At 38.6% G+C, this 26,983-nt stretch overlaps 2 protein-coding genes across 10 annotated transcripts in view; one reads left to right on the top strand and one right to left on the bottom strand.

Annotated features, from left to right (window-relative positions):
* LOC129733813 (octopamine receptor beta-2R) overlaps positions 1–14,147 on the top strand; it is a 525,686-nt gene extending 511,539 nt beyond the window's left edge. The window contains exons 9-10 of the transcript XR_008729722.1: positions 13,499–13,602; positions 13,687–14,147. The gene's annotated coding sequence lies outside the window, so the exon portion shown is untranslated. The remainder of the gene's footprint in view (positions 1–13,498; positions 13,603–13,686) is intronic.
* LOC129733219 (octopamine receptor beta-3R-like) overlaps positions 1–26,983 on the bottom strand; it is a 325,956-nt gene that overhangs the window by 219,718 nt on the left and 79,255 nt on the right. The gene's annotated exons all lie outside the window — the stretch shown is intronic.

A 26,983-nucleotide genomic window follows, 5' to 3' on the forward strand; every position in this document is an offset into this window, starting at 1 on the left:
TCACATCAATGGATAACGTAATTCTCATTCCCTAACAAAAATTTATCAGATTTGGTATGCTCGAATAATATAAAGGCTTACCACCCACTGAACTAAACTAAATATTTATAAAACAAAATGTAGATGAAACACATTCTGAACATGATTAATGATACTACTAAATATTTGAATAATTTATCCACGAAATAATGGAGTAATCTCGCATATGAAAAATTGTTCCACTCGGTGATACAACTCCCTAGTGTAAAGCCAATCGAAAGTCGGATAGCCGCTGTTTGGAATTGACTTGCTGTAGCTTTTGTAGATGAGTTCGAAGCAGCCTCTTCCCGGCCCGTTGCGAATTTATGAAAATTTCACCTTTGTCTAGTGGCGAGCAACATCTTGCCCCGCTCGGTTCAAGGCTAAGAAGAGGGGATAAACTTCCCCCTTTTTTTTATTATTTTCCCTCTCGGGAAACCAATACTTCCCTAGTATAACATCATTCCCGATAGTAGCGGCTTGACATGCGAGGGTCAGAAATACACACACGTCGGTAAAGGACGAAGGAGCACCAGCACGTGGGCAGAACATTGAAAGAGCATTGTTCGCTGCCTACACAAGGCCGTTGAAAAGCGCTTAGGTGTTGCAAAATTTCAAGGTTCATGCTATTCAATTATAACGTACGATGTCGATACCTTGCGAAGCTGAACGATTATGTATAGATTTTCTCGCGGTGAAAATTATGGACTATTTTGTGATGGTGGTAAATGTAAACTGTCGCCAGGGGCACGCAAAGGATGAATATTTCCTTTATTGAATTATCCGGATTAGAAGGGAGCTCATGGAATGGATTCATTCGACGCAAAGCGACCCAAAGTTACAATTTTCATCGTTGTCTACATTCGACACCGGCTAACAAGTATTTACAACGTTCTCCAAAGCCGTCTTCAGTCCCTCGCAACTGTTTGCGCTTCATTAGCTGTGCCGGTTTTTAAAACTATCCTCCCGAGCTGGCACCTGTCATGCATGATGACCTTCTCTGGAAAAGCTGATTGATTAAAAGCTTCAACGTTACGAGAAGCGAAGCGAAGGTTCGTGCTGAATAATTAATATGCTTACACAAAATTCCTCTCTCGGTGCGGCTGTCCCTTTAATACTGTTAGCCGGCACAGGAGAGACGGTGATCTAATTTATAGCTTCGAAAAGTGGTGAAGGATTTTCCCCTTTCGGTATCCTTCAGTCGATGGTTTTCATTGGAAGCTTTCGGCGAAGATTTTCAAACGAACCCAGAGCGTGACAGTTTCGCTCTTTAACTAATGATGTGTAACTTTTCTGTGCATTTCTTAGATCCCAACTTATTTACTGCTAGAAATTTTCGGTAACTTATGTGAACTTTGCTGTTCGTAGAGGAGGGGGAGAAATTTCAACTAGAGTTTGACAGAGTACCGTACTCTGTAATCAACTTTTGGTGTAACTTTCGATTTTTTTGCTGGAATTTCTTACACCTGGTGGGTAAAATGATAATTAATCAATGACTAATTCAAGACAGATAATGTCTTATTACTCATGATCAGTGATGAAACTGGGGCGAATATTTAATATTAAAACTTATGATCTGCGTTCGAATTCGATGAAAACTAACTGAGTTGTAAGCATTTGAAAATTGTAACAAACTTTTCCATTTCTATATCTTGAGAATCAACGATTATAATCAATTCGTCAATAGATGGTAAACTATTAACAGGGTACAGGTTTTATTCAATGAAACTATTCCTGGTAACTTTTGCAACACAACAGGCATTAATCAAAACAACCTGCAGAAGAGCTCAGCGCACATAACGATGAAGCACTTCCACTCGTGGTTCTCCCCGATCCAATCATAATTCAAATTGAAAAAAAAGAAACCTTTTCGATTTGATAATAGTGAAAATGTAACATAAAAATTATTGCTGTCCAATTAGTCATTTTCTTGAATAATTTACAACGAGCGGCAATCTGCATTATCGCTAAAACAATCGAAGAAAAGGCAATGAAATGGAATGGTTAGCGAAAGTAATCAACTGACACAGTCGAAAATTTTACCACTTATCTTTGCCAGTTCAACTTGAGGGTTTGTTGAGTGGACAGAAAACTTCCCATTAACCAATTTGCCATTCAGCCATCCTGCTTTGTCTTCGCTTGCCCCGAAGTTGCTCCCCAATGATTAAAACATCATCATATCCGCCGTCTTCCCCGCTTTGTTCAATGGTACCTCTGAAGCAAACTTTCCAGTCAGAGGCAACCGCTCTAATGGCAATACCCTGGCAGCCGCACAAAACACCGCCGAGCGGCGGTTTCTATTTGCTGATGTTTTCGAAGTTTAATAATAGGTACGGCAAGTAGGTCTGCCAGCATGAGCAGCGGAATGCCTGGCCACTTCAGCTTTACCGGAGACCCTGAACTCAACTTTGACTTCTGGTGTGGTGTGTCCATCGTCACGGCGAGAGCACAAATTTTGAAGTTCAAATGGTACTTCTGCTGTTTGCCACAGCGGGAACAGGTTGCGAAAATTCACTTTGTTATGTCCGTGGGTTGCACACCCCTTGAGAGGCTAGCGAGAGAAAAGCAACGCGGTGAGATCAAACGAAGGGAAAACCTTTCCTCCTGTAGTGGAATACCACTTTTTCCGGTGTTGTTATGGCGTGTGAGAAAAGTTTTTTTCGGGAGGGGGTGCAGTTTATTGGATATAGCAATGACAGAGCAGGCAATGGTTATTGTTTCTGGTTTTAGGGAATATTATTTTGGGTAAAGTTTAGAAAATATCGCTTAAGGTTTTGTTTTGTTGAATAACTGGGATGCAGCCTCCTTTTTTCTATTACAAGAAAAAATGCCGAAAACAAATAACTTTTTAGGGACCTAAGTTTCTTACATACTTGCTGTGATCCATGAACCTTGATAATCCGAATCATCTATTTCATTTAAGATTGCTTGAACATTAGAGCCTGGATCAAGCTTCATAGATAAGTGGCATCGATAAATCCTTACACAGTCGATTGCTATTTGGTTTTTGTCGAAACTAACGACGGTAACAGCCAACAGGGTAATTACCGACTCGAGCTGTGTTTCAGCTTTGTGTGCAGATTTCATTACGTTCCTGCTTGATGGCTCAATTCACCCGCATTTAATCTAGCAACATTCCCTTCATCTTTTACCTCTCTTCGCTGCAGCTGGGAATGCTGCAGGAATAATCCCTGCTCTTTGTCAGTCGGGATACGAGATTCGATTTATTCCACAGAATTCCGTTGTTGTCGAACGAAAGTTTTCTAGTGAATTTCAAACTTAGTATATTTCAATTTGTTTTCTCAATATATTTCATTTTCCACCTTATCAGTGCAAATGTAATATCGAACTTTGTATACTAAATACGCGACTGTCGTCTATCCGATGGACGGGTTTCATGTCGCAAAGTACCGGCAATGACCTTCTAAGAAGAATTTTCTGCTGTGTATCTGTTATAAATTTGCACGCAGAATTCTCGTTTAGGAGAGAGGACACATCTACTTCATTTTCGAATTCAATCACACTCTATCAAGGGATTCATTGAAATATTGAATGAAATATGATCATAGGCCATTCCTAAACCCTAGCCTACATGGTCATATTTTCTGCAAGGCTTATCGTGGTATTTTGTCTACTCATCCACCTCCTTCGACCACGTGATTTTTTTTACTTCGCCGACGATAAACTCTTATCCCACATTAGGTACAACAAACTTTTTTGTAATGAAATGTTAGTATCGTTTTTCATTCGCCCATAACAACTGTTTTTACAGTAGGATGTCGACTGCTTTTTTACAGTAGGAAGTCTTTATACACATTTCTCTGAGGAAAAATTTGCATCCCAGATGCTGGAAATTTTAAAAAAATCTTATGCACAACTTTGCTGCGAGAGTCACACACATCTGCACGAGTCAGCAATAAAAGACACCAAATGACAATTTTTGCACCTGCAAAAGCGGTTTAAAATTATTTTAGTGGGCAGGCAGCGCCAGCTGAAACCGAAGGTCTTCTAGACCTTCGCTGCATCATCGGTATTTTTACCAGCAGTTTAGCTCGAACGCGACGACAATTGGTTGGCCATAATTCTATCTATTGTAAAGGGTGTCCACGATGAAATTGCCACACCATGAAATTGCTCTATCTTTTTAACCGTTGGGCTAAATTTAATAAAAATTTGGGTGGATTTAGTTCATAGTACATTATTTACATCCTGCAAATTTTAAAGCCCTGTGATCAAAACTTGCGGAAATGGAGTCGAAAGAACAGCCCGTGCCTGATAAAATCTTGCGCATTCATCACGAGAACAAGGATCTCTCGCATAGTTCCATCGCTAAAACGGTGGGAATCGCGAATTCCACGGTGTCGCGAGCGATTAAGCGGTTCGAGGAACGATTTACCACCGATCGGAAGCCCAGAAGTGAAGGGAAAAGTATTCCGTACAACACCGCGTAGTTGGGGCCTTCAACCGAAACCCAAACGCCTCCGTTCGGGATGTGGCTAAGAAGCTGCACCTAAGCCGAAGTTTTGTCCAGAAGGCCATTTCATTTGAGCATGCGAACATCAAAATCGAAATAAGCGTTCTGTAAGAAGAGTGTTTTTATTTGTTATTTTTCTTTTTTTAGCCGAATCTGATATACTACACATATAAACAACATATTTACACATACATACGTACTGGCACTCATACACATACATACAGAAATTGTTCAGTTCGTCGATCTGAGTCGATTGGTATACAACACATGGCCCTCCGTGCCATTCATTTTGCCTTAAAAGTTAAATGTCTCATATAAAAAATACTCTTTGATCAATATTTTAAAATCTAAGCCACTAATCGAAAATCCACTCGGTAGCATTCTGGGGGAGCACAGTAGCTTTCGTTTGCGTATAAGATCATTAAAATCGGATATTGCGTTCTGTAAGAAAGGTGCGTTAGTATTTTGCGGCACATACATACAGACAACATACATACACACACACACATACACACGAACAGACATTGCTCAGTTCGTCGAGCTAAGTCAGATGGTATATACGATTCGGCCCTCCGGATCATGAATCTATTTTGCGTTTTTCGACCGATTTTATAACCTTTGTTTAGTATGACAAAGGTAATAGTATAACAGAGGTAATAGTATAACAAAGGTAATATAACAAAGGTAAAAGATTCTTGCCCTGAGTTTTGTATGTCCTTTCGAAACCAATGATGTAATAAAACGATTTGTTTACATTTTGTTAGTTGCACCCTAATCGCGAATCTTTGCTAAGACTTACTAAAACCAGCAGAGACGGAAGCAAAGCAACACCTAAATGAAATTCACCAAAAGTACTGTTCCAAAAATGCTTTTTACCTTTGTTATACTAAACAAAGGTTATAAAATCGGTCGAAAAACGCAAAATAGATCCAGCAAGCATGTATGTTGTCTGTATGTTTGTGCCGCAAAATACTAACGCACCTTTCTTATAGAACGCAATATCCGATTTTGATGGTTTTATATGCAAATGAAAGCTACTGTGCTTCCCCAGAATGCTACCGAATGGATTTTTGATTAGTGGCTTAGATTTTAAAATATTGATCAAAGAGTATTTTTTATATGAGACATTTAACTTTTAAGGCAAAATGAATGGCACGGAGGGCCATGTGTTGTATACCAATCGACTCAGATCGACGAACTGAACAATTTCTGTATGTATGTGTATGTGTGCCTGTACGTATGTATGTGTAAATATGTTGTTTATATGTATAGTATATTAAAGTCGAAACAAAAAAATTACAAGAAAAGCGCTCATTTTACAGAACGCATATTCCGATTTTAATGTTCGCATGCTCAAATGAACACCCTAGAGCTCTTTAAAAATGATACTAAGTGTAGCTTGAACTGTAAAAATTTGACCGAAGTATATTTCAGACATGGGATATTTTACTTTTTGGATAATTCATCTCTCTCACCCTGCTCTCTCTTCTTCTCTATCTCTCTATGTCTTTTTTTTCGTATCACTATTTATTTCTCAAAAGAAAACAACAATCTTCGACAACTTTGCATAATTTTTACACTCTTCGTAGTGCGTCTTTATTGGTGTGAAAAAATTACCCTTTAGCTTTTTCTTAAAAATTTAAATTAGATTTTGGAGGAAACTTAGCTCCTTTTATGCCTTGCGAAGCTTCCGTCCTCACTTTCTTTAAAATATATATTAAATTGTACGTTGAACCCAGATTTAATAATAAGAATCTTCTACAGCTACAGCCAAACATTGTAGCAAAATCTGATCTCACAGTGTTCAAATGTAACACAATTAGCGATGCAGATATTTTGAAAAGCTTTACCAAAAATGTACAGACCTATTTACGTACGAATATGTTAGTGCCACCCGTTTGCAATGTTACATTTTGAACAACTGGAAAACTTCTTAGTTGAACACTTATTCTAAGTTTTAAATTCAGTTCTGAATATACTTTTTACTCGTGACCAGGAATCTACAGTTGATGGTGAACGTAATTGGCAAAATAAGGAAAAAGTTTTGGGAAATTGTGAACATCGAGATGCGATGATTTACAGTTTGGATGAAACTGAAGCTACTTTACATGGCTATACACGTTTACTAGTGTGCGCAGGTGAAAAGTTACTTACCTCTATGATATGATACACTATTCTCATGTAAGATATAAATATTGCTTTCTAATTTAGGACTAAGTGCAAACAGAGTATCCATGTTATTCCGCTTCTCGTTACCGAATTTTATCGTACAGCCTAGACTTCGAAAAGAAAAATGTTCTCGACTACACTCTGAAAATCCAAAATTCACAAATGTCGTACAAAAAGATAATGCATTTGATATACATAGAACTAAATTGACAACTTTCATGAATAGTTTTTTTTCTGTATAATTCTGAACTATAATTTTTCGAAAACAGGTTTTAAGAAATTTGCTTCAATTCGTAAAAATATAAGATGCTGATTCATAAATCTAGGTCTAGGCTTGTTATTTCTAAAAATAAAGCGAAAGTGATATTCAAACCTTGTTTATGGGGATTTAAAAAAAACTGCATTAAACTAACATACATATTTGCTGTTCTAGTATGAAATCAGTATCATTGTTATCTATTACTGTTTCCTCACGTTCGATTATTTCAAGAAAAAATTTGAGTTGCTTCTAGCTAGCTTTTAAAAATTGGTTTGTGATCGAAAAAATAACACTCATATACTCCAGTGACAACATCCATAATATTTGCGAAACCCACGTCAAGCTTTAATTCAATGATCGTGTTTGGTTCACCCTCTGAAAACTATCCTTTAAATTCTTTTTATTCTTTATTGAAATTGGACTTACGTTGGTATACGATTTGTGGTTTACTGGTCTAATAAGTATAAAGTAATAGGTAGTTAGTATAACAAAGGTTTCTGCACCACTAGGTGGATTAATTCAGGTTTTCTTCAAGACATCAGTGTCCAGGAGGTTTTCGGATAACCGTCGGATGTGGTTTAAAATAAATTTAATAAAAATTACGTTTGAACAGCATTTGACAATCGCGTATAATTATATGACGATTAAAAAATATGTTGTCTTCGTAATTCTGTGATTAGCGATGTCAGTCGGCTAGCTCTCCCACACGGTTGTCATATCGGGTTCGATTCACGATCAGGTCGAGGATCTTTTCGAGTTGGAAATTTTCTCGACTCAGCACTGGGTGTATCGTTGTACTTATCCTACAACATGCAAAACGTGCCTTAAACAATATCGATAACGAGTTCTCTCAACTATCTGGTTGATCGAGACCACTATTGAATATCAAAAAAAAAAACTAACCGGATATAAATATAAAACTTCGGAGTAACGGTTATAAAATTATTTTTGCTGGCAGCTGTTGTATTTTCTGTTCAATAACACCAAGGCATGAACTCACGCGTGATAAAATAGACGGTGAGATTATAGCTGTCCATTCCAGATGCTTTACCGTCTATACGCAGAAAAAGCTCATGTTGTTGTTTATGTATTCTCCAACGGTGGCAACAACTTTGAAACTCTCTCCCAAGTTATTCAAGTTATTTAACCCTTGCAGAGAACTTGCCGTTTGAAGAAGGATCTTGCAAGTACCACCTTTTTTGAATCATTTGTTTGTGGACAATTAATTGTTAGTAATCTAAAATGTGCAATTATGCTGTTGTCTAAACACCTGCATCGATTGTGGGATATTTTGTACTTTCGCTGGCGATTCATTTACAGAATTTGCATATTTGATTTTCAGTATGGAGCAGGGTTGCAGGTTTTAAATGAAACCACAAAATCTCGCAAAAATCTGGTTCATTTTCAAATATCTGGAAGGTTTTTGAAATTTTTCTGTTTCTCGGAAAACAATAGAACTGCGCTTCACTTCACTCGAGTACGTTCTGTGAAATTTTTGACAACTGTTAGATACTTTACGAACTAATTTCATTTTTTGTCATATGACTTACATTTTATGTTTAGTAAAGCTGGCAATGTATGCAGTTTGCGAGGATGCGAAAATGAACGGGAATAGAAGGTGTGACTTTAGGCTTAGAAAAAAATTTCCCTCGTCTAAAAACAACTGATTTCTTGTTACGTAGTGTATATTTAAGAAAAATTTCAAGGTAAAATATCCTCGTTAACATACGCAGACATCAAAAAGGTAGACGAAATGACTCCAAGTGGACGGTCATTGGTTAGACCCACGGCTCACAGGAACAAAGCTAGCTTCTTAAGAGCCTTAGTGACGCCGTTCGAATCATTGGAATAAACGAAATGTAGGTACTGCGATGAAAAAGACTATTTAACGAAGCCATTAACAGGTAACTTGAATGATGATTACAAAATCTGTACTGTTGAGCGAGGATTTCCACAGATGATTGAAGTAAATGTAGGTCAATTCGTTGCGAATGAAGTCCCGGTTAGTAAAAATAGGTTTTGTAGGTATACCAGCACGAGGCCTACATTAAAGGGTTATACATATACCTTTTTAGTTTTCAAAAAATCGAAATATTTTTCATTGCATTATCCTTAAGTACAACTTCTTGAGAACAGTTTCACAAATTTTCATAAAGATCTGAGCAAAAGAGAGAAAGTTAAAGCGATTTAAAGAGAAAGAATAAAAAGAAAGAATTAAAGAATGCATTTTTTAGCGCTCAAAACATGTTTTTTTTTGGTTCAACGTTCCCATTTGCACTGGAAACAAAATACTTTTGAACATGATCGTTCATTACCAGGCACACTTCTAACTAATGAAATTATATGAGTTTTTCGATTTCAGTTGATCTTCTGGGTTACTATCGTAAACACCGCAAACCTCTGCAAAAAACAGCGTTTCTGAGAAACTGCCATCACTCCACAAATAATTGGTATTTCTTATGAACAAACATATTTTTTTTTTCATTATTGATTACCAGAACTTTTAGAAAGTTACTTCATTTATGCGGTTTAAAAGGTGCTACACGCCCTAAAAAAATCCAAACTTTGTTCTTTTTCCTCGAGCAGTTAGGTATATAACCCCTCTACATACTAGTAAGCCTCATAAGGTTCGTTCAAACACTGTTTGCTTCAACGATACAGATTACGTCATTGTTTTTTCTGTTTTTGTAGCGGTGAAACAACAGAAAGATTGTATGCAATGCCACGACTGCAAAGTTGACGTAAAACTACATAGAGCTGTTCGTTACACTTGCATTGTTGCTTTCTGGAATGATAGCGAAATCTATAAACGATAAACAATCTAATATCAAAGTTATTAACCTTTAACCAACAATAAAATAACTCTGGAAATACTGTGAGGCCTTGAAAAGGTTCAAAATGGCAACTGGGGTCTAGAATATAAGAATATTAAGTCTTCAATCATTTGTCGTTCAATTTAAACTCAGATATGATGCTGAACGCATTTCTGTGCTACCCCGATAGTGGGGATTATAGCAATCTGACAAGACAGTGAAAAGCAGTCACACTGAAACTAGACACGGCTGGCAGATTATGATTTATGAGATAAGAAAGCTTGTGTTGCCAAATCGAGGTAAAGTTCCACTCTAGGAAGCGGTCGTCTGTGTCTCATTCATCTGCCGGTATCATGATTTGTTTATATCATATAGTGCAGTTGTTCTCATAATTATGGCTTGGCCATTTTCAAGGCTTGATTATGCGTCTTGGTTTGGTATAGGAGCAGATAACAGAGATGCCGCACTCAGTTACGCAACATTTTATTACGCTGCTGTTGCGAAAAGAAAATTCAGTACGTGTTCAGTGCGTGCACTTTCTGATAACACATTGAAAACTATTTTTAAACTGAAAGTTTGATTTTGTCAAAATACAGCATCTTTTTAATGGAAGAACCTACCTACTGCTGATGCTGCCGATACCACACATGAGCAGCTTTTTAAAAGAGGTGGTGCCGCTGAATCTAGCGCTGCTGATAACCGCTACCACTTCTGCTTTCTGCTATATCGCTACTTCTACCATCCGCTGCTACTTAGGGCCAAACAGTATTGAGGCCACAAATGGCCGACTTCGAGCCAGCACTTCGAATTATCAGAAGTACAAGACTCGATAACTGTTGGCGGTGAAGCAAACATGAAATAATGTTTTCACAGGGAACGCGTTATCTGTTTCCGAGCCTTGTGCTTCCGAATTTTCTAAGTGGTGGCTCGAAATCAACTGTTTGTGACTTCAATACCGTTTTACCTTAATTAGGACCATCCTAGCAGGGATGCCACATTACAATCTGTATTCTCAATTTTAAAATGGCTGTTATAGAATAGATTTTTAGCCAAAAAATCTGTATGTACGAATACCTGCATGAAAAAATTGATAAAATATAAAGGCTTGACAAATTTCAATAGTACAATAGCTGAATTAATCAAATAACAATTTTCTGTATTTGAGTGAATGCAATTGCCTAACGCAAGAACGAAAGAATCCATTGAAAACTAACCGACTTATTAGCATTTGGAATAGGACATATTTTTCTCATTTTCCGTTTCGAGATTTTCATTATACACCCATCTATGTAGCCAAACCATCTGCGATACGTAGTCCTACGTCGAAAACAACTTTTTTTTAAAGCGCAGCTTTGAACCGCTCAATCATATGATTGCCTCACGGTTTCCAATGATTTACTTGCTAAATTGACAGATCATGTTCTTTCGGTAAACTTCGGTTTGTGACTTTGGTGCGCTCAAAATATCGAGTATTATTTTTGTGAGCCGTTCACTCATCTATAATGCCAACCATTCGGCATCGCGTTCGAGCAAAACTGTTGACTAATTACGTCTGGGCAGAGAACAACTTACATGCCCGTATAGGAAGGTATCATAGCATGATTTGATTAAGTTACAGTTGTTTGATTTTCCTTGACCTTCTGTTAGTTATTATACACAGACTTCGCAGCCAACTGTTAAGTGTAGAGGACAATTGCGGGGCTAACGTTACGATCCTATTGACACTAACAGTCTCTCCCGAGCTGAGACACGAACCTACGACGACTGGCTTGTTAGGCCAGCATCATACCTCGAGACCAACTGGGAAATTTTTCCTTGTACTGAATAATAATTTTCCTTGTACTGAATAATTATTCTGCGCTGCGTTTACTGGATATTATTGGCACATTTTTCTAACACAGGCATCAGGTAGACTAAATGATTGCTTAAGTTCAGTTTTTTTATACAATTCATAGTTCTACGTCTAAATCTGAGAAATTATCTGCCGCTAATAATTTAAAAAAGATTTTTTGTGTTTGCTGTGATCCTTAAACATAGGTTATATCCACATCAGAAAACCATTAGTTGTATAGAGTCATTCCATGCTACTTCCCAAATCGATCCTGATCGACCATTTCCGATTTCGCTGAAACTTTTCATAGTTCATCTTTAAGGTGGAAGTGTGTTGAAGCCACAAATGACCGACTTCGAGCGACCACGTGGTAGATTTCGAATTTTCAACGGCATACCACTCGCTAATAGTTAATGCGGAAAATGGGAAAACACATTCGCATGTTTATTTATTTATTCGTTCAACATCAACAGACTCAATCTGGTCCTAATGATTGTATCTTAAAATATTTAAAAAATTACTCCTAATAGGGTAACGGGGGTATTTTGGCCCACATGCATATTTTGGCCCACCCGGTAACATTTTACGCATTTTATCTGATAACTTCAATGAATCTTAGAAAACTATGCATGCAACATTGAATAACACACCTAAGAATCATACTACACTATAGTTTTCGGCGAAAACTGGCTCTAGGTAGTGTTATTTTGGAATTAGTTCATACATATTCAAAGTCATGAATGAGTCAACACACAAGTCAACGTCCAGAAGCTATTGTAACAAATATGTATGCTTTTGAAACAATTCGTTGTTGTAGTAACATCAACAAAATGCCATGGAAACAGCTTGTATACTCTAACATGTTGGAAAAAGTTGAAAAAGCGGTTAAACGCATGGCCGAAATATGTTTGCCTCTTTCTGAAGCAAACATATTTTGGCCATGTCAAGTTTTGACATCTCCCTTGATTACCGTTCGGCCGTTGCACGTGAACAAAGAAGCAGCTTGTGAGAATTTACAGGTAATTCCTTCTTAATTTATCACATTTAACTATATGGAATTGGATGGAAATGCCTGTCAAACCGCTATAAGCCAAATCATTTCATTTTTAGATGCCTAAAATTTACAAAAATTCACATCAGAAGGATGTTCTCCTCAAACCCACTATTTTTGCTCTAAAAATACCGATGATGATTTTAAACATAATTAGTCCGAACTATTTCCATACACGTCTGTAGATATAAAGGTGGGCCAAAGTAAAAATTTGGTGGACCCAAATATGTTTTTAGTACTTCGTAGAAATTTTGATATTTCTAGGATATTTTTCAATATATTGCATTGTTGAACGGTGTATATTAAAATAGACACTTAGCTTTAACAATTGTATAATAGAGTAGGTATTTATGTTGAAAAATTGTGTTTGTTTTTAATGAACTGTGCGAACACTTCCCAAAGCTGGCAAAAATACCCCCGTTACCCTACTAGAGCGAGGTAGATGGTAGTCGAAACCGGAAGATACACTATTGAAAACGCGCTGAAGTCCAATGAGAGCTCCATTTGCCCCATAATTTGTACGACGAAAAGGAATTCGTAGGAAAAGGTTATTCCGAACAACTCTGGAATTAACGTTTAGATTTATGTTGATTTATGTTTAGATGTATGATTTTCGTAAGGTAGATGTCGAAGAGCAAAACGTACTAATCTCCGCTGAATTGCATGTTGTTTGATACAAATTCCTATACCAGAAAAACGGGTTGTTTGATTGAAATGGTGTCTGCAAACTTGTAGGTAATGAATTTGCGGTTAGAGAAAAAAATATACACACCGTTAAAAAAAAAAATTTTTTCTGTGCCAAATTTTCCAAACTGGCATGAAATATTCAATATCTCAAAAAGTACCTTTTTTAACAGTCTAAATTTTAATTAATTAATTTCAGGAGTCACGTGGACTGCTTCAGGCTCAAGTTTAATAACGATACCTGCCTCTGCCCAATCTCCCAGCTGCGAGTTCCCTAAATCTCGATTAACTTGATATAAACACGTATGTATTGTTAAAATTGGTAACCTTGTGTTTGTTTATTTTATAACCTTGTGTTTGTTTATTTTTACAACCTTCAAATAACAGGGTTCGCCGGTGAGGTACGCATACTCATCTTCAATAGGGCCAGTATGAAAATGACCGATTATGGTGCAAAAACAGCGCGTTGGATTGGTATCAAGCTTTTGAAGACTGGAACGAGCAAAAATTGGTCGACTTCAAATTGGTGTATTTCTGTTAAAAATGCATTAAAAACAACATGAAATGTTGCATTTGAAAGTTGAGTGTATATACAATAGTTGCTAAAATGAGTTTTCACCGGTTGCTCTCCAGTTTTCAAAATGGCGTCCAAGCAAGAGCAACAGCGTATCAAAATTTTGCTCGCGCAGCAAGAGAGTCCAACGTTCTCACACGCCAAATTTACAAAATTGCTGGATATGGCCAAATCGACCGTAACACATATTTTAAAACTGTTCGGGGATCGTCTGTCGACCGCCAGGAAGCCTAGAGACGGCGGCAATCGTAATTCGGACGTGACAGCGACGATGAAGAAGATGGCAGCGAATTATAAGCGGAATCCTAACCTCTCCATCAAATACGTCACTGGCAAGCTCATTGTCTCTCATAATAATGTGTAGTGAGCCAAGAAACGAGCCGGGTTGTCGACGTTTAATATGGTGAAAGTGGCGAACCCAGATTACGAACAGAACACCTCGGCAAAGCGGTGGTCCGGAAAACTGTAATCTACGTACAAAGTTCGACCGTGGGTATCGAATCTTATGTGAAGTTTGATTTCAAGTAGCTTCCGGGACAGGAATTTTATACCGTACCAGAAAATGGGAAGGTGGCCTAAATTTCAAAACCATCAAACTATCGAAGTTCCTGAAAAAATACCTCGTCTGACAGGCCATATGTACGTGTGATCTAAAAAGCGGCATTTTCATCAGTAAGAAACCGTCAATCAAGAGATCTACGTCCAGGAGTGCCTGGAAAATCGGCTGCTACTATTCCTAGAGCAACATAAAAGGCCTGTGCTGTTCTGGTCGTGATACGATGCGAACAACGTGGTTGTGATACCCTCCCAACAGCCTAGATTTCCGCTCTGTCGAACAGAATTGAGACTTGGTCAAACGAAATATAAAAAAAAACTGATAAATCAATCGAAAACGAGCAGATTAAAACTTGCTGGCGTTTGGCGACGAATAAGGTCGATAAGACCACTGTACAAAATTCAATGAAAGGGGTTAAGCGGATGGCACGGCAGTTTGGATTTAGCAAACCAAAATATTAAACGAACATTTTTTTCCTTTAAACATGTGAGTTGAACTACCAAAATAAAAATAGGAAGATTTTTGTATTATGAATTTTGTCTGAAAGAAACGTTTTTTTTGTCGACCAATTTTTGCGCGTTCCAGTCTTTAGTAATAAGTTTTTAACATTGTAATATTAACTTCACATGGTGAAAAGCAAATTTGGGCTAATCCAGTTTTTTTTTTTTTTCATTCATTATCGACTGACAGGAACCGTTCGTGCATGTTTTGTTTGTTTTTATTCGTTTTATGTTCTGAGGTTAGGGGTGAATGTATACATACACAGTAAAAAAAATTTACATTTCTTTAAATGCACATAAATGGAGCATTAGAAACCATGTAATATTCCGTATGGCATTATATTCACATGCAATGTAAATGAATATATTGTTAATTTGCATGCATATTTATATTCAAAGCTTTAAGTTTACATCACTTAACGTACAAATTTACATGGTTTAAAACGGTTCTGAATTGTGCATTATTAACGGTGTGAAATTGTATATGTTTTTCACTTTATGTGCTAGAAACTTTTGTGCTATAAATTTCATTTTTTGGTACTGTGTAGATAGTTTAGTTATACCCTTATTATTATCCACCGATTTGACATAATTGTCATAAGTAGCAAATTAATCTTCAGACAGCCAAGGATTTTACCACATCATATATTTCCATTACATCTAAACTGATAGTCGAATAATGTCAAATAAGAACCACGCGAACAAAGTACAATGTTCTCCGAAACACAAACCCGAGCCTCCAAAAAAATTTGCTAAGTAACACATTCGTATGAACAAGAAATACTCTGTATGATTACAAACATTCTTTTAAAAAAAATAGTTTATTTTTCCTCTACTCTCAACCGAAAATACCAGAGGGGATTCACTGCTGTCAAATTTCATATATGTGTGTGTTATCGCAGATCAACTCTGGTCCATGACGTTTGTTGGTCCATGACGTTTGTTGGTCCATGATGTTTGTAACTATGAACAATAATGGGGGGAAAATGTGAATAGCTAAACAACATTCATGAAAATTTTCCGCGGTTTCTCGAGTTTTGATGAAAAACATTCCAATTCTATAATATTTTACATCGAACAATTTCATGACCAAAAGGAACAAAAACCAAAACAAACACCATGTTGCCGAATATGTTGGTTACACGATTTTTGACAGATAGATCCCCCCTGGAAAATACATACAAAACAGATCTGTATGAATCTACCTCTACACGTCGATGATCAAAGCAAAAAAATGCAGCGCCGCCTACATGTTAAAAAACAATTGATTGAGAATATAGTATATCAACACAAACAACTCAAACAGAAAATAAATCTAAAAAATAATATTACTTATCTCGCACAAAATCCTCCAAAGACTGCCTATGCCGATAGTTTTGTTGTTTAGAACACCAACACTAGTAATTTTAGTTGATTTCACTATTTATTTTCTCGCTAAACACACTTTAAAAGAATAAATTACGTGGAGATAAAAACTGGCACAAACAATCGGCCTTGTTGCCAGTTACTCTCCGCCACTAAGACCTGATTTAAACCTTTTGACAAAAAACTAATTTGGGTCAAATTTAGTCATAAAATCTCTCTAATGGTTTGGTTGGACACTAAATCAAAGACAATACTGATCAAATTGAAAACCGGAGCTGAATTCTAGATTCGCACCTGCAATCACAAGAACACTACCAAAGCCTCATTAGCTTTTTTGTTGTTGAAAATTTGCCTTTGATAAAATTTTCGTCGGGTAGAAGGCATTTATCGATGCATTAGTGTACGTTATAATTATTTCAAATCAATCAAATCAATCACTCGGCATTTATAGTGTCCACTAAAACATTCATGAAAATGACGACGAAATGAAAATGAGTTTAACCTAATTGGTTATCGTTTAAAATAAATGATTTTGCTAAGCAGAGCACATGTTGTTTTCGCCCCGCTAGTATGTGACCAATTGGCCATGTAAATATTAAACATAAAAATTACTTAAAATATATGAATTTTTTTCGGGCGAAAATTTGTTTTACACAACTTAGAACTAACATAAAGGACTTTTATTATGCATAGAACTAGGTATATTTTAATTTGGCTGGCTTTGTTTAGACAAAAAGTTTCAACTTGAAAACCGAGTAGAATTGATGGCCAAATTGGCACCAATCTGTATTTATTATACGTCCTAATTATAACTGTACACGCAAAAGTTCAAGCTTTAATCATCCAATGTGTCCTTTCAATTCGCACAGAATTTGCTCTGACTTCGCACAACCAATGCGTGATACGCATAACACAAAAGTTGTACAAGGAATACATTTTTTTTTTTTTTTCTTCACATAACATTTATTTGGCACGGCACAAATACAATTTAATGTTTAACGGCGCCAATTATATCTGATGACTTAAAAACTAAAGCAAATTTTTTATCCTCGCTGCCGACTACGAGCTGAAATTAAGTCTAACTTAAAACTAGCATGGGATTTCCAATCAGTGTTTTGTTGTTCAATGGTCGTCTGATAATCGTCGAATGGCATGTATGGATTCGTTCTGCTGAGCCACGATGTCGTGAGTTGGGACAGAGGCTCGTAGTCCTTGGGTCCTGGTTCTATTGTGCGGGGTCTGGTTGCTGGTTTTGTGCTTAAGGTTCAAACGTGTTCTTGTCGTTTTGTTGGGTGTAGACGGAGGGGAACGGGACTAGACTGGGGCGTGGATGGATTTCAGGAAAACGTATATAAGGGACATGTAGGATAGGTCACGGCTCGCCAAGACATCACGAACAGGAACAGCCGGCTGTCTACCCTCGGCCTGCAGGGAAGCTATTAATTTAGACCTGGCGTCACGGTGTACAGGGCATGACCAAACCACATGCTCTATGTCGTGATAACCTTCACCACAGGCACAGATACCACTTTCCCCGAGCCCAACACGACGGAGGAGCGCGTCAAATCTATAGTGATTGGACATAAGCCGGGACATCACGCAAATGAAATCCCGACCTACATCCAACCCCTTGAACCACGGGTTCGTCGATACTTTGGGGATTATGGAATGTAACCACCTTCCCAATTCCCCTCTGGTCCAAGCATTTTGCCAACTGATGATCGTATTCTGACGTACAAATGCGAAAAATTCATTAAAGGCAATTGGTCTTTCATAAATATCACCGTTTGTTGCGCCCACCTTAGCCAAAGAGTCCGCTTTCTCATTACCCGGTATCGAGCAGTGAGAAGGGACCCACGCTAAGGTAATCTGAGTAGATTTTTCGGATAAAGCACTCAGATGTTCCCGTATTTTCCCCAGGAAATACGGAGAGTGCTTAACATCTTTCATCGATCGGAGAGCCTCAATGGAACTGAGACTGTCCGTAAAGATGAAATAATGGTCCGTGGGCATTTTTTCGATAATCCCTAGGGTGTACTGAATTGCAGCTAATTCTGCGACGTAAACAGAAGCAGGATTATCGAGCTTATGGGAGACGGTTAAATTGTTATTGAAGATACCGAAGCCAGTGGACCCATCAAGAAGTGATCCGTCAGTGTAGTACATATTGTCGCAGTTGATGTTTCGATATTTATTGGAAAAAATTTTAGGGATCTGCTGCACGCGTAAATGATCCGGGATTCCACGAGTTTCTTCTATCATGGATGTATCGAAAAACACAGTAGAATCAGAAGTATTTGATAAGTCGACACGATTTGGAATATTCGAAGAAGGGTTAATATTTTGGGACATGTGATTGAAATACAATGTCATAAAACGGGTTTGAGAATGAAGTTCGATTAACCTTTCAAAATTTTCAATCACGGGACGGTTCAAGACCTCACATTTGATTAGAATACGAGAAGACAGGCTCCAGAAGCGGTTTTTCAATGGTAGTACTCCAGCTAAAACCTCCAAACTCATCGTATGGGTCGACTGCATGCAACCTAAGGCGATACGCAAACAACGATATTGTATTCGCTCCAGTTTGATCAAATGTGTGTTTGCTGCGGAGCGGAAGCAGAAACACCCGTATTCAATAACAGACAATATCGTTGTTTGGTAAAGCCTTATAAGGTCTCCTGGATGGGCTCCCCACCATTGTCCGGTTATTGTACGAAGAAAATTCACTCTTTGTTGACATTTTTTCATCAGATACCTCACGTGACAACCCCAGGTGCCTTTAGAGTCGAACCAGACACCAAGATATTTGTGTACCAAAACCTGAGAAATCGTTTTACCCATTAATTGTGTTTGAAGCTGAGCAGGTTCATGCTTCCTAGAAAAAACTACTATCTCAGTCTTCTCCGGAGAGAATTCGATACCTAGCTGTAAAGCCCAAGCAGACAAATTGTCCAAGGTATCTTGCAATGGTCCTTGCAAATCGGCAGCTTTGGCTCCTGTAACAGAGATTACACTGTCGTCTGCAAGTTGTCTTATCGTGCATGAATTTGCCAGACATTCGTCGATGTCATTTACATAAAAGTTGTAAAGAAGGGGGCTTAAACATGAGCCCTGGGGAAGACCCATGTAGCTAATGCGAAAAGTTGCCAAATCGCCATGCGTAAAATGCATGTGCTTTTCGGACAACAAATTGTGCAAAAATTGTTCAAAATTGGAGAAAATCCTTGTCGGTGAAGTTTACCCGAAAGAATGTCAATAGAAACGGAATCAAAAGCCCCCTTAATGTCCAAGAACGCAGACGCCATTTGTTCTTTACGAGCATACGCCAGCTGAATATCTGTTGAAAGCAACGCAAGACAATCATTCGTCCCTTTGGCACGGCGGGAGCCAAATTGAGTTTCTGATAGTAGACCATTTGATTCGACCCAGTGGTCTAAACGACGGAGTATCATTTTTTCCATCAATTTCCGGATACAGGATAGCATTGCAATCGGCCTATAAGAGTTGTGATTAGAAGCTGGTTTCCCTGGTTTTTGGATGGCGATCACCTTCACTTGCCTCCAATCCTGCGGTACAATATTTTGCTCCAGGAACTTATTGAACAAGTTCAACAAGCGCCTCTTGGCATTGCCGGGTAGATTCTTCAACAAGTTGAATTTGATTCTATCTAATCCAGGCGCGTTATTGTTACAGGACAGGAGGGCAACTGAAAGTTCTGCCATCGTAAAAGGTGATTCTATCGCGTCGTGGCCCGGAGACGCATCGCGAACAATATTTTGCTCAGGAACAGAGTCCGGACATACTTTCCTGGCAAAATCAAATATCCACCTACTTGAAGACTCCTCGCTTTCGTTGACCGTTACGCGATTCCGCATTCTTCGGGCTGTGTTCCAAAGAGTGCTCATCGATGTCTCCCTCGACGTCTCGTTCACGAACCGACGCCAATATCCACGTTTCTTTGCTTTAGCCAAGCTTTTAAGCTTGGTATCAAGCTCCGAATACCGTAAATAGTCGCCAGGTATACCTCCCGTCTGGTAGGCCTTAAACGCGTCGGATCTTTGCGTGTAGACATCGGAGCACTCTTGGTCCCACCACGGAGTGGGAGGCCGTTCTTTGATCGTTACGCCGGGATATTTCTTCGTTTGGGCTTGCAACGCGGCGTCGAGAATCAAGCCCGCGAGGAGGTTGTATTCTTCAAGTGGTGAATGATGTTGAATCGACTCGACCGCTTTTGAAATCATTTCCTCGTATAACTTCCAATCGACATTTCGTGTGAGGTCATACGGAATGTCAATTGGTCGCATGCGAGTTGACCCGTTAGTAATTGAAATAAGAATAGGCAGATGGTCGCTACCGTGAGGATCGAGGATTACCTTCCATGTGCAATCCAACCGTAGCGACGTCGAACATAAGGATAGATCCAAAGCGCTTGGGCGCGCTGGAGGTTTCGGGATACGTGTCATTTCACCGTTGTTTAAAATAGTCATGTCGAAGTCATCGCAAAGGTTATAGATTAAAGAGGAGCGGTTATCATTGTATGGGGAACCCCAAGCCACGCCATGAGAGTTGAAGTCTCCCAAAATCAAACGTGGCGAGGGAAGAAGTTCTATTAAATCAAAGAGCAGCCGTTGCCCAACCTGTGCTCTGGGGGGAATATATATTGAGGCAATACAAAGCTCTTTACCTTGTATTGTCATTTGACATGCGACAACTTCGATGCCTGGAATCGAGGGGAGGTTAATACGATAGAAAGAATAGCACTTTTTAATCCCTAAAAGTACTCCTCCATATGGGGTGTCTCGATCAAGGCGAATAATATTAAAATCATGGAAGTTGAGATCAATATTTGAAGTAAGCCAAGTTTCACAAAGGGAAAATGCATCGCATTTGTTTTTATTTATCAAAACTTTAAACGAATCAATTTTTGGTAAAATACTTCTACAATTCCACTGTAAGACAGAGATAGAATCCTTCATATACGCAGTTGAATTAGGCATCGAAGGATACAATCGCTGCAAGGAGAGGCCATTGGGCAGTCAACTGCTTCAAAAATGATCTAACTGTTGGGAGGAATGCTGTAAGAAAAATTTTAATTGGATCGGGTACATTGAAATTTTCAAAAATCCAGTCCACAATGTCAGAAAATTTCACTAATCCAGAGTTTGTTTCATCAACTGGGAGTGTAAAAGGAGCAACTGGGGTTTTAGATGTTCCTGGCAGTGCTGGGAACTCCTTCTGGGACTTTAAATTTGCCAGCCCAGGAGGAGTTTGCTTCGGTTTTTCCGCAGCACTGTTTGGTTTGTTTGTAACTTTCATTTCACTTGGAGAAATCTTAGGACCTTTTCTGGGAAGTTTAGGAGAGGAAATATTTTTCCTCTTTCTAGACTCCCCAGGATTGGCGTAAGATGCTCCCGCTGGTGAATCGTCAGAATCGGTTTCATCAGAGGACAACAGATCGAAGGGGTTCGAAGTAACGGGAGAAGTGGTAACGGTCTTCTTCAGCATGTCAGCGTAGGAACGCTTTGAACGCTCTTTGAGAGACCGTTTTATTTTATCCCTGCGCTGCATGTACACCGCACATGTCGAGAGCTCATGCAGATTTTCTCCGCAGTGAATACACTTTTCAGCGTTAACACTGCAAGAATCTTCCGCATGAGACTCCCCACACTTGCCACAACGTGCCTTATTGCAGCAGTAGGCGGCTGTATGGCCTAACTGCTTGCAATTCAGGCAGTTCATGACGCGGGGCACGTAGAGCCTCACAGGGAGACGAACCCGGTGGATCGAGACGTGGCTTGGTAGTGCAGACCCGGCGAACGTAACTCGAAACGAGTCTGACGGAGTGTATACTGTTTTGCCACCGATGATCGATGCTGACCGCAATTGCTTGCAGTCGAGCACCTTTACTTCGGGACACGTTTTGTTCTTAAAGCACCCTTTGGCACTTTGCAGTATACACTCGACGGACAGACTCGAATCGGTTATGACACCGTCGATCTCCACGTCTCATGCGGGTATGTAAACGCGATACTCGCGTGTGAAGAGCTCAGAGCAAGCTATATCGTTGGCCTCTTTCAGGTTACCGACCACGACACGGAGCTTGTTAGGCCGGACCTGGAAATTTCGGTCACGCCCTTGTACTCCTTCGTCAGGTCTTTAGAAATCTGCAAGAGGTTCAACTTTTTCGATTTCGGTCCTGCCTTTGGCCGAAAATAAACAGTATAGCTGCCCTGGGCTCCGTCTGGGTAAAGCCTGGGGCGAGGGGGGACTGAAGAATGAACAGGGGAGGGGGTAACAGAAGGGTCAGGGTCAGAGGGGTTCGGGGATGGTGGCGCGGGAGGCGAGGGATCTACATCCATCGCGCTAAGTCTAGCGCACTAGCGCTGACAAGAACACGTACCTTTTTATTTCTCCCTTCCAGTAAGGTTGGTTGTCCGATCGTTCGAAGTAGCAGCCGTTACAGCCAGCAGCACCAATACAGCAGCACCAAACAGCCACCAGCAGCGAGCCAGGTGTGAGATCACTCCACACAGCGATACAACTCGCTGACACTGATGGCTTCTTCTTTTTCCTCGTTTGTGTCTCGTCCACTGCTGTAGCACAATCCAGCCAGCAGCCAAATCGGCTTACGCACCAGCTGGCAGTCACGATGCGAAACAGTTGCACAAAGGCACGACCTTGAACCCGGATTTATTTCACTTGACCAGGCAAACAATGCCAACACTTGTTCACACGTCTTTTGTTTTATACTCTATCGGACCGATCACCAAACACGTCCAGTACTGATGCGTGTTCGGCACAGAATGAAGGAATACATTGACAGAGATCAAAATCAGAATATGTATCATATACACAAAAATCGTAATGTCTCGGTAAACTTCGGCTTCGGGCGAACGATCAGTTTCGAGGCGCTCAAAAAACCGTTCTTTACTTTCGCGAGCCGGTGCGTATCAACGGCTCGTGCATCCCTAAAAATCGTCAGCAACCGAAACAGCCAATAGCGAGCCTTGTTGCCGTGGAAGTTATTGACGCTGGTGCCAGTAACGCAGAACCGAATGCATGTGAACGAAGCTAGAGTCATAATTAAATGCAAAATGTTTTGGACTAATCTCATGTTTTTGTTTATTGTTAATGATTGAATGATGTTTTCAAATGACCTGATTCATGAAAGTGGATCGATCAGGCAATAATTTCTGCAATGGAGTCAGTACCCAGTTATCAGTATTGATTGCTCGTTGCACACAGTGCGTCTTGAACTGTCCTACAGATCAGACGTTTTTTCGGTTGCTTGTGGACTGGTCTTTGACTGCCTATAGCTTCAAAGTTTGTGTTTTGTCAGTGTGTCTTTTAAAGACTACCTGAAAGTTATTTCCCATCAGTCTTTCTCAAGACTACCTACTTTTGAATTTAACATTTGTTTTAACTTTTATCGTATCACCTGAAACGGCTGGACGGAAAAAGAAACCTCGCATCGCTGCGGGGAGGAAAAGAGAGGCATCTCTTTCTGACACTTCGAGTGTCTGTAGTGACAATCCTTTTGATATTTTGCCTGAGCAAGAAGCTGGTGAAATGGAAGTTATTAATAATGAAACTATACAAGATATAAAATATTTAAAAAAGGAGAAAGTTCCACCTATTGTGGTAACTATTTCTCCTGAATTTAATATATTCAAAAAGGAACTTTCAAGGTTTGTTTCTGACGTTAAAGTTACCTATCAAATTGGCCGTAGAGGTGAATGCCGCTTATTAGTCGACTCAGTAAAGGGTCGTGATCGTCTTGTTCAGTATTTAACTGACAAGATGTACAAATTTTTTACATATGACACCAAGAACGCCAAGCCGTTCAAGGTTGTCTTGAAAGGTCTCACCAACGATCAAACCGTTGATGAGATCAAACTTACTTTAACAGAATTACTTGGCATAGCCCCTACCCAAGTAATTCTAATGAAACAAAAATTACGAGGCGAAAACAGTCAGAGAACTGGAATTTCCCTTGTTTATTATTCAATTCATTTTAACCGCAGAGAGGTTAACAACTTAAAATTTTTTGAAAAAGCACATGCTTTGTATAATGTGCGCGTAAAGTGGGAAATTTATAGGAAGTATGGCGGAGGTGAAAAGCATATCACCCAATGCCGTACTTGCCAACGTTATGGCCATGGTTCCAAATTCTGTAACATGGACCAAAAATGTCTTAATTGTGGAGACTCTTCTCACAAAAAGGACACATGTCCTGTGAAAGAGAGTAAAAATTTTCGCTGTGCGAATTGTAACGGCAACCATATGTCAAATTTTTATCAATGCCCAGTCCGTTTAGCAATTGTTAAGGCAAGGCAAGGTAAACAAAATTCAATTTCTCAATTAAAACCAACTTCAAAACAAAATTCTCCAAGCGTACCAGTGACGCATAGTTTACCTACTCCTTTGTATACCCGTTTAACTTATGCACAGGTTACAGGTAGTTCGAACATTGTACCGTCTAGTGTTGGTAGTTCGAAAATGACCGTTAATATGGGTAAGCAAAACACGATAGAAAATAATTGTACACCTATCACTCCAGCTAATATTGCTGCCGAAAATATTTTTTCTAATGTCAACTGCCTGGGGCCTATTACGGCAGGTAAACTTTCTTTTTTGCAACAGGCAATGTTCGATCTTATGAACGCCATGTTGCAGGCAAAATCAATGTTTGAAGCTATTCAAATAGGCACAAATTTTACTATTAAAATTGTTTCTAATTTAAAATTTAGCAATGATTTTAAATAAAACAATTAAAATATTAAATTGGAATGCTCGCTCATTGAAGGCCAATGAGAATGAGCTTTTTAACTTTTTAACAGTAAATAATGTGCATATTGCAATTATTACTGAAACATTTTTGAAACCTAACATAAAATTAAAATATGATCCCAATTACGTGGTTCATAGATATGATAGGATTCAGGGTTCCGGCGGTGGAGTTGCAATTGTTATTCATCGCCGAATCAAACATCGTGCTCTTCCCCATCTTGAGACGAAAGTTATTGAAACTTTGGGAATTGAAGTTCAAACTGAACTTGGGATTTTATTTATTGCCGCAGCATATTTACCATTTCAATGCACACGCGAGCTCAAAAATTATTTTAAAGGTGATTTACAAAAACTCACCAGAAATCGTTCGAAATTTTTCATAATCGGCGATTTTAACGCTAAACATCGTTCATGGAATAATTCTCAAAGTAATTCCAATGGCAAAATTTTATTCAATGATTGTTCTTCAGGATACTATTCTATTTTGTCTCCGAATAGTCCTACATGCTTTTCTTCTGTAAAAAACCCTTCAACAATTGATTTGGTGCTAACAGATCAAAGTCATGTATGTAGTGATTTGATCACACATGCTGACTTTGATTCTGACCATCTTCCAATAACTTTTTCTTTATCACATGAATCAGTTTTAAACCCTATGAGCTCTGTTTTTAATTATAACAAGGCTAATTGGGAAAGATACAAAACTCATATTGAGAGAAATTTCAATAATGAGCTTGATTTGCAAAACGAAGTGAATATTAATTCCGCTTTGGAAGCATTAAAATGTGCAATTGTTGATGCCAGGTATTATTCTGTTCCAAAGGCTCAAGTGAAATTTGATTCATCAATAATTGACGAAAATCTTCAACTTCTAATTCGTTTGAAAAATGTCCGCAGACGTCAATATCAACGTTCTCGTGACCCTGTTTTTAAAACTATTTATAAAGATATACAGAAAGAGATTAAACATAGATTTACTCTTCTGAGAAATCAAAATTTTAAGACTGAATTTGAAAAATTTAAACCATATTCAAAACCATTTTGGAAGCTGTCGAAGATTCTTAAGAAACCTTCAAAGCCTATTCCAGTTTTAAAAGATGGTGAACGTTTTCTTGTATCCAATGAACAAAAGGCTCAAAGACTTGCTCACCAGTTTGAGAGTGTTCATAACTCAAATTTGAATTTTGTGAGTCCAATTGAAAATGAAGTCACACGTCAATTTGATTTAATTTCATCCCAGAATTTTTTACCTGCAGAAATAATTGAAACTAACTTGAATGAAATTAAATCAATTATTAAAATTTTCAACAATATGAAAGCACCTGGTGACGATGGAATCTTTAATATACTAATCAAACATCTCCCTGAGAGCACAATGGGAAATTTAGTGAAAAATTTTCAATTGCTGCTTCAAAATTGCATATTTTCCCAAATTATGGAAAAATGCAAAAATTAATAAGAACCCAGCTGAAGTTTCAAGTTATCGACCAATCAGTTTGCTTTCTTCAATAAGTAAACTGTTTGAGAGAATTATTCTTAACAGAATGATGTCACACATCAACGAAAATTCAATTTTTGCAAATGAACAGTTTGGATTTCGCCATGGGCATTCCACAACTCATCAATTGCTCAGAGTTACTAATATGATACGAGCTAACAAATCTGAAGGTTATTCCACTGGAGCTACTCTTTTAGACATAGAAAAAGCATTCGACAGTGTTTGGCATAAAGGTTTGATTGCGAAATTGCAAACTTTTAATTTTCCAATTTTCCTAATCAAACTTTTAAAAAATTATCTTACAGATCGAACTCTGCAGGTTGTCTATCAGAATTCAAATTCTGATAGATTTTCTGTCAGAGCAGGTGTACCTCAAGGTTCAGTCTTGGGTCCAGTCC

The sequence above is a fragment of the Wyeomyia smithii genome, chromosome 1, assembly GCF_029784165.1.
Source record: "Wyeomyia smithii strain HCP4-BCI-WySm-NY-G18 chromosome 1, ASM2978416v1, whole genome shotgun sequence".
NCBI lineage: Eukaryota > Metazoa > Arthropoda > Insecta > Diptera > Culicidae > Wyeomyia > Wyeomyia smithii.